Below are 11475 nucleotides of genomic sequence, written 5' to 3' on the forward strand. Positions count from 1 at the left end.
CTGCAAAGTGAGCTCAAGACCAGCCTGAACTGCAGAGCAAAACCCTGTCTCATTTCTTTTTTTTTTTTTTTTTTTAATACCAGGAATCGAACTAAGGATTGTGTGCTTGCCAGGCAGGCACTGGTGCCACTGAGCTATATCCCCGGCCAGATACTGTCCCAAAAAGACAAAAAAAAAGATCTAAAACAGTAGAATGACCTGAGCATGGTGCTGAACTCCTCTAATCCCAGCTACTCGGAAGCCTGAGGAAGTTTTAAGCCAACATGGAAAATTTAGCAAGACCCTGTTTCAGAATCAAAAGGGTTGGGTATGTAGCTCAGGGGTAGAGAGAGCATGTACCTGGCGTGGGTTCAATCCACAGTTCTCTTTTAAAAAACAGAAATGACTTTGGACTTTGAACTATTCAAGTGCTCCCTAGAGGTGAGTCAACATAAAGCCATTAAAGACACAAAATAAATGGAGCCCAATCTGTGGATCTAAGAGATCATTATGTCCCATTTCCCCAAAGAAAAATACATTCAGTAAAAGAAGTTCCTCTTTAGAAGATAATCCACGTTCTCCCCTAACTTTCCTCTTCAAGATTAGGTGAAATCAAAAGGCCAGGCCATTTTGTTAATCAACATTTCAACTGTAATTAAAAGCAGGATGTTCTGCTCCCTGCTTCACACCGTTAGGGTGGGCAGGCCCCCTGCCTTTGCAGAAGGTGACTGCAAGCTTGTTCCCCTCACATTCGCAGCTGCTGCTACTGATTCCTCTTGGTTGGAACAGTAGAGGCAGAAGAGCAAAGAGAAGCAGAAAGTTCTTCCTTGACTAGTACTATTTTAAGACGGCTTTGCACTCTGCTTTTGGCAGATGTTTAAAGCTGAGTCATTCTAAAAGATGGTTTGCTGGATTCTTTAGAGACCATCCTGCTGGACCCTTCCAACTGCAAGGCTCATGGCCTGGGCCCCGCCTTCTGTTTTTATTGCTCCTGACCCACTTTAGTGGCTGCTAAGAGCACGTTCTTTGAGTCACCACTGAAGACTGATCACATTCCCAGGCGATCTTCCCGAAAAAAATTCTTGCTATGTGGAATTATGTATTTTCTTATTGTTTAGGTTGATGGAATCATAGTTTTAGGTTACCTGCAGCTCAAGGCACTCCTCCCAATAGTTACATCCTTTTTTTTTTTTTTGTCTTTTTGAGACAGGGTCTGGCTATGCAGTTCAGACTGGCCTTGAGCTCACTTTGTAGCTCAGGCTAGCCCTGAACTCGCAATGATCCTCCTGCCTCAGCCTCCCAAGTGCTGGGATTACAGGCATGTGCCACCACGCCTAGCCAAAATTCTATTCTTCTATTCCTGGTATCCTGGCTATTTTATGGACAGAGAGTTGCTGATTACTTGTGTGCTTGATTTCTCTTTAGGAAATTCCAGTGTTCCTGGTTCAGAAGCTGACTCTTACAGCCTTCAGAACCTCAGAGAAAAGATGCCTAAATAAGAATATTGGAAAAAAAAAGTACTGAACTGAGGATGAGTGTGAACAAAAATTGTGTTATTTTTTAAAATGATTGAGAGCATTATACCAAGACCAACCAAGGGCAGAGTTCCAAGACTGTTCACTTTACCTCTCCCTGGGTTTTTTCTAAGGTTGAAAGACTTCCTTTCACTATATCCTGAAAATTAGAGAGAATGCCCACATGTTTTAGGCTGTAACTGTAACACATGTGCCTTAAAAACTGACAAGAAACCAAAAGTAGAATGAAGAACAATAACTTTATAGCCAGTTTCCTGGGTAAACGAAACAGATAGCCTATTTGAATAAAAATTCAGCTGTAATTTTCTAATGTCTTTTTATTTTCATAAGTAAATCATGAATATACTCTCATAAGAGATTTTATCAATCTCAAAATACTTTTCCTTTTACAAGTATTTGTATATATATATAAACAGTAAATATTTACATAAGTCAATCATTGTAAACATATTGTTCTGTGGATTTTTTTGCACTTTTATTATTCTTTTTAAATTTTTATTTCTGTCTTTTTGAAACAGGGTCTCGCTATCCAGTTCAGGCGGGCCTTCAACTCACTTTGTAGCCCAGGCTGGTCTCGAACTCACAAGGATCCTCCCGCCTCAGCCTTTCACATGCTGGAACTACAGGCATGCCCAGCTTTTGCACTTTTAGTTAATAATTTGTTCTAAAACATTTCCAAGCAGCATACAGAACTCATCTGAAGAACTGCATAATATTCAATAGGTAGCCCAGACCTGTAATCCCAGCACTTTGGGAGGCTGAGGCAGGAAGATCGTTGCAAGTTCAAGACCAGCCTGTGCTACAAAATGAGCTCAAGGCCAGCATGAACTGCATAGCGAGATCCTGTCTCAAATAAACAAAAGTGTATGTATTCAATATTGGAGAGCATATAATTTATTCAGTCATATCTACTAATAGACATTTAGGTTCCTTCTAATTTTTAGTTTTTATAAAAAAAACTACAGTGAATAATAAACATCCCTTTAGTACTATTTCCTATAAGGTTTTTTTTTTTTTGTACTGGGAATCATACTCAGGATCCTATACTTAGCAGGCAAGTGCTGCACTACTGTGCTGTATCCCCAGCTCCTGTAGTAAGTTTTAAAATAAATTGAAAGGCCAGGCGTGGTGGCACACGCCCATAATCCCAGCACTTGGGAGGCTGAGGCAGGAGAATCGCTACGAGTTCGAGGCCAGCCTGGGCTACAAAGTGAGTTCAAGACCAGCCTAGGGCCCGGGGATATAGTTCAGCAGTACAAGCGCCTGCCTGGCAAGTGCAAGGTCCTGAGTTCATTCCCGGTACCAAAAAAACAAAAGACCAGCCTGAATCGCATAGCAAGACCCTGTCTCAAAAAGACCATAAAATAAAATAAAATGAATTGAAAGACCATATACTCAGACAATAAAACATTCTTCACTACTGTATATATTTTTGTATATACATTTACTCGCTTAAATTTTTTCCTTTGATTATATGTAGAGATTGATAGCAGTAACCCAAATCAATAAATAGAGCACTCCATGCAGTAAAGAGTGCCTAAAACTCCTTTAATGTATGTCATATATCTCAAAACTGCAATCATGAGATAACACTAGACTGCAACAAGTTCCGTCTAATCATGAAGGCAAGCTGATTTCAGATGGTTTCTTACTCCTTCCTTCGGGTGTTCTTCATTTCCCTCTTCTCCATCTCTCTCTCTTTCTCCACCTCCTCTCTCTTCCTTCTTTCCTCTTCTTTCTCCTCCTCCTCTTTCCATCTTTCCTTTCTTCCCTCTTACACTCATGACAGCAGTAACCATTTATTTGACAAGCTACAATCTATGCTGCTACTTCCACTGCCCACCGGAGCAGAAAGCACTTCTGTAACAATAGTGTGTATGGACAACCTCGAAGGTGTTGCTGATTTTCACAACCTGTGAGAAGACTAAAAGATCTGTTTTCACGGGAGCTGCTCCTTTTAGCAGTTATAGAATTACACTTGTCAAGCCGCTTGGTTTTCACTACAAGGGAAGACTTGCATTACATTTTTATTGCCTGAAAGAAAACCCTGCCATGCTTTTCATGTTATGTGGTCTATAAATAGGTTTTCTCATGCAGCAGAAAGGAAGCAGAAATATGATAAGTTTTACATAAGGTATTAAAATTTCCTGTGGCTCATGAAACAAACAGAACAATGACACCAAATCTCTCTTACATATTGCAGTCTGCATTAGCAGTAATTCCTAATTTGGCAACCTAAGAAGAATATTGTAATAGAATCAAGGTCCAAAGGCATCAGAAGATATTTTTAGACTTCCGTGGGGTCACGATCTGTTCTTTATAGGTGTAGATTTCACGTATTAAAATTCAGTCGTTAGTTTTCCAAACTTCGTAATGCCCTTAGGGGCAAATAGCATAATGAAAAACAGTTGTGGGGTTCCAAAAGATCCCTTTGTTACTGCAAACAATACATTTAAAATTTAATTCCAATATTGTTTTCAGTAGTATTTGAACACATCGGTTATTGTGTCCTGGGTCTTCCCGGCAGCAAGCTGTAAAAGGCTTCTGTGATTTGGCAGTGTACGAGCTGTGAAGGAAGGACACTCATTCATTGCCAATTAGCACAAATGGCAGGTTAAATATCAGTCAAGTGCGCCAGTCGGTAATATGCCGAGTGTCTAAGAAACTTTTGCTAAACAAAACTGCCTATCGGGTGGAATTTAATATAAACATGCTAAAGAAAGAAAGCTTTCAGGGACTTTGTAAATAGATTTCTTGGAAGACAGAACCCTGCCTTAAGATTCTCAGTTTAGTCTGTTCTAAAAGTCTTCATTATATGATCACAGCACTTTCATACTAACATTCAGAGTAACTCTTTGTATTTTGGAGATTTTTTAAAAATGCATTAAGGGAGGGCTGAGGATATAACTCATTGGCACAGAGCCTGCTAGGCAAGTGCAAGGTCATGAGTTCGATTCCCAGGAACAAAATAATAATAAAAATAATAATCAAGCAATAAGGGGAGGATAAGGGTGCAGCTCAGCTGTAAAGGCAATCCCAAGAACCAATAAAATAAAAGTTAGAAACAAGATTTGTATTTGCAAATGCACTTACAAAATTAGAATCTTTTAAATGCACTCCAAAAGCCAGAAGAAAATGTTCATTGCAATTCTGATTTATTCTCAATAATCCAGGTAACTGTTATCTTTTATATCATTTGTCACTTACAAGTGCTTTCTCAAATACTAATCGTATGATGAATAGTCTTCCAATATTCTTCAAATTTTTAAACTGTATTTCAAATGATTTTATTTTCACATAAGTAAAAAAAAGAAGGCTGGCATCAGCTGTGAATGTTGCAACACAGACAATGTATTTGATTCCTTTCGTTCCTGTTCAGTGCAACAGAGAATGGGATTCTGCGAAACAGAAGTTCCTTTTTTTTTGGTACTGAGGAGTGAGCCCAAGGCCTTAACACTGAGCTACATCCCCAACCCTTTCTTTTCTTTTTATTTTTGAGAGAGAGTCCCTTTAAGTCAATAAGTTGCCTAGAGTAGGCTTGAACTTACAGATGTCCTGCCTCGGCCCCCTAGAGTGCTGAGATTACAGATGTGTGCCACCACACCTACCTAGTTCTCATTTTCTGTGATCATGTTTTGTCAAATATTTACCACCAACCTGTTGGATTTTTCCATTTAATAGACAAGAAACTCAAGACATGGAAATATTAAATAACTTGCCCGAGCTCACCCAGCATTTTAGTAACAAGGCAGAATTCACTTTCTGGAAATTTTAGGATACTATTCCACCTACCAATCTTTTTTTTTTTTGTGGTGGTCCCAGGAATCAAACTCATGACCTCACACTTTCCAGGCAGGCGCTATGTTGCTGAGCTATGTCCCTGGCCCCTACCAAACAATCTTAAAATACTAGTGGAATTGCCTGATGTAAGAAATGAATTGTGGTTGGTGCCATAGAACAGTACAGATGTTTCTCTATATCCCTAAAAGGGAAAAATATTTAAACAGAATAGAAATACAAATGGCAAACTAACATATATGTTCACCTTTTCTATGAAATATATACACTGAAAAAGCCCTGCAAGGCGGGCTGGGGATTTAGCTCAGCGGCATAGCACCTGCCTGGAAAGCGCAAGGTTGTGAGATCAACTCCTGGTACCGGAAAAAAAAAATCCTGCAAGGACATATACCACTTAGTTATACAGTAGTTGGTTTTTGGGAATCAAACCTGTGAAATATTTTGACTTTTAAATTTAAACATTTTTGTATTGTTTATATTTATTGCAACTAAAAAATATAATAGCCTGCTGTGGTAGACATGCTTGAAATCCCAGCACTAGGAGAGGTTGAGGCAGGAGGATCCCAAGTTCAAGTCCCATCTGAATAATTTAGGGAGATTGTCTCAAAATAAATATTTTTTTATTTTGTTTTGTTTTCCGGTACCAGGAATCGAACTCATGGCCTTGCACTTGCCAGGCAGGTGCTATGCTGCTGAGCTACATCCCCAGCCCCTCAAAATAAATATTAAAAAGGGTTGAGGATGTAGCTCAGTGGTAGAGCACTGCAGGTTCAATTTCCAGTACTGAAAATATGACAGTCAGCAAATATCTACTGAATTTCTACAGTGTGCCAGCACTATATTTGGAATAAATTAGTGAACACAACAAAAAGTCGTTGCCATGAAGCTGATGTTCAGCTTCTGTTACTACGGATTTCAAAAATGCCTCAAGTACCCTTAATTCAAGTTTAATCCAAACAAACGCCACAGGAGAAATTATCAGAGGGAACTGTTTTCTCGGGCTATTTAAGTAACAATCAGGTTTTTTGTTGTTGCTGTCTTTGTTTATTCTGTTTTCAATACTTGAGAGAAAAAAGTGAAGATGGAAAAGCAGACAAAGCAAACAGAAACAGGATTCAAGGATAGATAATACCACAACACATAAGCTACTTTTACCCCAAGGATTATTCACATCTCATAGTATCACAAAATTATCAAAAAAAAAAAAAACAGATTAGGGTTTGTATTTGCAACACAGTGTGGTTTGTGTAGCACGTTTTTAGTTATTTATTTATTTTAATTTTTTTGAGACAGGGTCTCGCTATGCAGTTCAGGCTGGCCTTGAGCTCACTTTGTAGCCTAGGCTGGTCTCAAATATGCAACGATCCTCCTGCCTCAGCCTCCTAAGTGCTGGGATTACAGGTGTGCGCCACCACACCCAGCTGTAGCACGTTTTTAAAGCTAAATGCAATTTTCATTTTATCATATGTGTTCATAATTTCTTTTAAATTTTTTATTAGTGTGTATTCACAGCACATGATAATCACATTCATTGTGGGGAGTTGGTACATGTACACAGCACATTTAATTCTTTCCACTTCCTCTTTCTCTATACAGGAATCGAACTCACGACCTCACCCTTGCCAGGCAGGCGCTATGCCTGCTGAGCTACATCCCCGGCCCAAGAGGTGATTTTTAATAATTTTGTTACTGGAGTAGCAGATGAGAGAAGAGGAAACCTATGAAAAAACTGAAATGAAACAAAACGCAGCCAGGCGTGGTGGTGCATGCTTGTAATCTCAGCACTCGGGAGGCTGAGGCAGGAGGATCCTTGTGAGTTCAAGACCAGCCTGGGCTACAAAGTGAGCTCAAGGCCAGCCTGAACTGCATGGTGAGACCCTGTCTCAAAAAGACCAAAAAAAAAAAGAAACAAAATGCAAATGGAATTGAGCCTCTCAATCTGGACCACCTGCTTCAGCTAATGTGCTGGACAAGGTATTGTAAATATGCCAGAGCAAGGGCATTTACTGCATTGCAACTGAATAAATCAACAGGCTGGATGATTGATTCAAAATCTCCATCTAATCAAAAGTTGATTCCCTTCTTACAAGTCGTACTCATGCCTATGATTTAATATTTTCCATTGTCAAACAGTTTAAATTGTTTACTCTTGGAAGATACTTATTTTTATTTATGAGGAAATACATATTTTTGAAATGTCTTTCAGATGTGTATATGAATACCACACTATTCGTGGTGAAGTTTCAATCAAGTTTAATTGTTGCTAAATTTATCTTGAAAATTTTCTCTGCTACATGAGGCATGTTAGATTTGATTTGATTTGATTTTTTTTTGCTTCCTATATCTGGCACATTAGCAGTCATACTGAAGGAAACATGCATATCCAAGTACTCACCCGTAACAGAGCCGTTGCACATCTGAAGATAAAGTCTGTATCACATATTCATTCCCCTGTCACTCTGCTAATCTTGAAGTACATAAAAATGTATGTATCTATACATCTCTTTGTATATTATAGATAAATGCTCCTTCACTCATTATGGGGTTATATCCTGATGTAGCCATTTAAAGTTGAAAATATTGTAAGTTTTGATAGAGTCATAGTTCAGTGGTAGAGCACTTGCCTAGTATACTGGAAGCATAGGATTTGATTCCCAGCACCACAAAAAGCAGAAGCAGGGGCTGGGGATTTAGCTCAGCGGCAAAAGCGCCTGCCTGGCAAGCGCAAGGTCGTGAGTTCGGTTCCCGGTACCGGAGAAAAACCAAAAAAAAAAAAAAAAAAAAAGCAGAAGCAAAAACAGTAAGTTGAACATGCATTTAATATCCCTAATCCTGGATAGACCCCCCAATACCCCTAACCTACTGAATGTCATAGTTTAGCAACACAATGCAATATAGAGGATGGGCTGTTTGCTTTCATGATCTCTCAGCTGAATGAAGCTGCACATCACCACCGAGGAGCCCTGGGAAAGAATACCATACCACATATTGCAGGCTGAGAAAAGAGTAAAATTCAAAATCTGAAGTACAGTTTCTACAGAAGAAGCATCTCTCTTGCACCATTGTAAAGCTGTAAAACTACAAATCAAACCATTGCAAGGTGCGGCTGCTCTGTATATGTTTTTCTCTAAATTTATTTAACTAGTGGATGAAGAAAGAGTCAAAACAACACAAGTGGAGAAAAATTTAATAATGAGAAGAAAGCAATGAATACTTTAGATGTATTTAATATCAGTCTTTCAAGTGTCAGTACTTAGCAGTTAACCATTCCACATTTTCAGAATCACATTTTCCCTTAAGTGAGGTAAAGTATGTATTACAAAGTGAATCAAACTATTCTAGACTCATTTACACATAACCCTTCTAAGTGCTACTTGATAAAATCAAATAGTTATTCAAGAATTGGTGGTTACATTTTTGAAACTCTTTACAACTGTTTGTTTCTTTTGAAACAGGGTCTGGCTGTGCAGTGCAGGCCAGCTGTGAGCTCACTTTGTAGCCCAGGCTAGCCTCGAACTCACAACAATCCTCCTACTTCAGCCTTCCAAGTGCTGGGATTACAGGAGTGCACCACCACAGTTGGCATACATTTTACTGTTTAGGGTTTTTTGTTTGTTTTTTACTTTCTCAAACCATAAGTTCTATTTTGTAGAATGTAAACTAAGTTTATATTGAAAATCTTGTATTCATGCCTAAAATTCTGAATTTATGACAGTTAATTGGAGCTTGTTGGAATGGTTCATTTTTTGTAGTATTAAAAGGTTTCAGCTAGGCGTGGTGGCACATACCTGTACTCCAATGCTCAGGAGGCTGAGGCAGGAGAATCACTATGAGTTCAAGGCCAGCCTGAACTGCATAGTGTGACCCTGTCTCAAAAAGACAAAAAAAAAAAAAAAAAAAAAAAGAAACGAACCAAAGAAGAAGTCCACACAGGCCAGCTTTCCAAGCGCACACAGCAGGCTGCAGAACAGCGGAGGGAAAGCCTGGAGGGTAAACAGGAGGTCAGAACAGTTGTGAAAGGAGACTGCACCTTTCAACTAGAAGTATATGTCTCTTCAAAGCATTCATTTTTGCTAGTGTCAGAAAGTTTCCACTGTTAAATCCCACCCACTAGAACTCGATTTCCTTACAAATTACAATTATATGAAATATTTTAACTCTACCTGCTTCCTTTATCATTTCTTTTTCTCTTATTATTGTTGTCAAGTTTTGTAATATACATATCTTATCCATGCTATTCCCAGGTCATAGAAACAAGCAGGCGTGGGGCCTCCTAGGTCAAATGACCAGGCACAGTCTAGGAAACACCAGGGTAAGAGCTGCTGTGCTCCACACACTGTATTACCAGCCTATGCTAAAGGGCAGCGTCCTAAACCTGGACTCTGCTACTCTCTGCCCCCCCAGTAATATTGGGCAGATTATTTCTGCCCATGTTACCTATTTCCAATATGGGAAGTAAAGGCACCATCTACCTCAGATGGTTGTTCTGAGGGTTAGGTGAATTAACACAGTGATTAGAACAATGGCCAATACACAGCCAATAAATGTTGCAGATGTTAACTTTTATTATAACTTCAAAAATAAAGAGCTTTTTGTCCCTGGGTGTGGTGGCACATGCCTGTAATCCCAGCACTCCAGAGGCTGAGGCAGGAGGATCATTGCCAGTTCAAGACCAGTCTGGGCTACAAAGTGAGCTCAAGGCCAGCTTGCACCACATGGTAAGACCCTGTCTGAAAAAGACAGACAGACAGACAGACAGACAGACAGAAAAAAGAAAGAAAGAAAGAAAGAAAGAAAAAAAGAAAGAAAGAAAGAAAGAAAGAAAGAAAGAAAAGAAAAGAAAGAAAAGAGAAAAGAAAGAAAAGAAAAAAAAAGCAAGCAAGCAAGCAAGCTTTGGTCTGACACAACACATTGACTGACTATAAGGAGACATTGAGTCAGAGTAAAGTTATGTTGGCATAGATTCCCATTAGAAAAGCAACTCCGAGTGACTTCAAAACCACCTACAGAACCGTCACGGCAGAAACCCCATCTCGGTGAACAATCTGCCGGCAGACACCATAGTCTCACAAAGTCACTTCGCAGTATGAACATCACATCTGATCTTTATGTTTAGGTCAATTATTAAATCTCCCTCATCCCACAATACTTTCTCCAAGTATCTTTGTGTCATTCCAAATCCACATGCTCAGGTCAAATCCCTTCCTCCCTGGCTTTGCTTCACAGACTCCCACATCACGAACGTCCTAAACCAGCTACTTTCCCTCCCTGTCTCCAGGTAGGCACCTTATTTTCCCCCTTCCTAGGGGTGATGCTTTCTTTACTGTTCTTGTTCCCACAATTCTCTGGTGTTTTTTTTTTTTCCCGGTACCAGGAATTGAACTCATGACCTAGCATTTGCCAGGCAGGCGCTGTGCCGCTGAGTTAAATCCCCAGCCCCATAATTCTGTGGTTAACTTTGCTTAGTTCTTTGGTTAATTCTGCCTAGATACTGGTAGCTTACCACTCTGTTTCTCACTCCCACAAAATGACTGTTTATGAATATTTATTTTATGTATTATCTATAACTTAGATGGACCCCCAAAATAAGAGCTTAGTAGACATGTTATCATAGATCAGTGAAAGAGTGTTACTGATAATCTAATAAGATCAGTACTTTCCAGGGGCTGGGGATTTAGCTCAGCAGCACAGCGCCTGCCTGGCAAGCACAAGATCATGAGTTTGATTCCCAGTACTGGAAAAAAAAAAAAAATAAGATCAATACTTTCCAAATGACAGGCTATGACCTATTATGGTTCATAAATTAATTTAATTGGCAGACTTTTTAGAATTAGAAACAATACAATGGGGGCTGGGAATGGTGGCACACACCTATAATCCTAGCACTCAGGAGGCTGAGGCAAGAGGATCCTTGTGAGTTCAAGACCAGCCTGGGCTACAAGGTGGGCTCAAGGCCAGCCTGAACTGCATAGGGAGACCCTGTCTCAAAAAGACAAAAAAAAAAAAAAAAAAAAAGTATATTTAAACCTGTGAAAGCCACTCACATACACTTATTTGTTCCTTTGGAAATGCTCTTAGTCCATAAGGACAATGTCATCATTCTATTTTCAATTAGATTATAAACTGCTAAAGAGAAGAGACTCTCATTTATCTTGTGCATAAC

The sequence above is a fragment of the Chinchilla lanigera genome, unplaced genomic scaffold, assembly GCF_000276665.1.
Source record: "Chinchilla lanigera isolate Chin_1 unplaced genomic scaffold, ChiLan1.0 scaffold00019, whole genome shotgun sequence".
In the NCBI taxonomy this organism is placed as follows: Eukaryota; Metazoa; Chordata; class Mammalia; order Rodentia; family Chinchillidae; genus Chinchilla; species Chinchilla lanigera.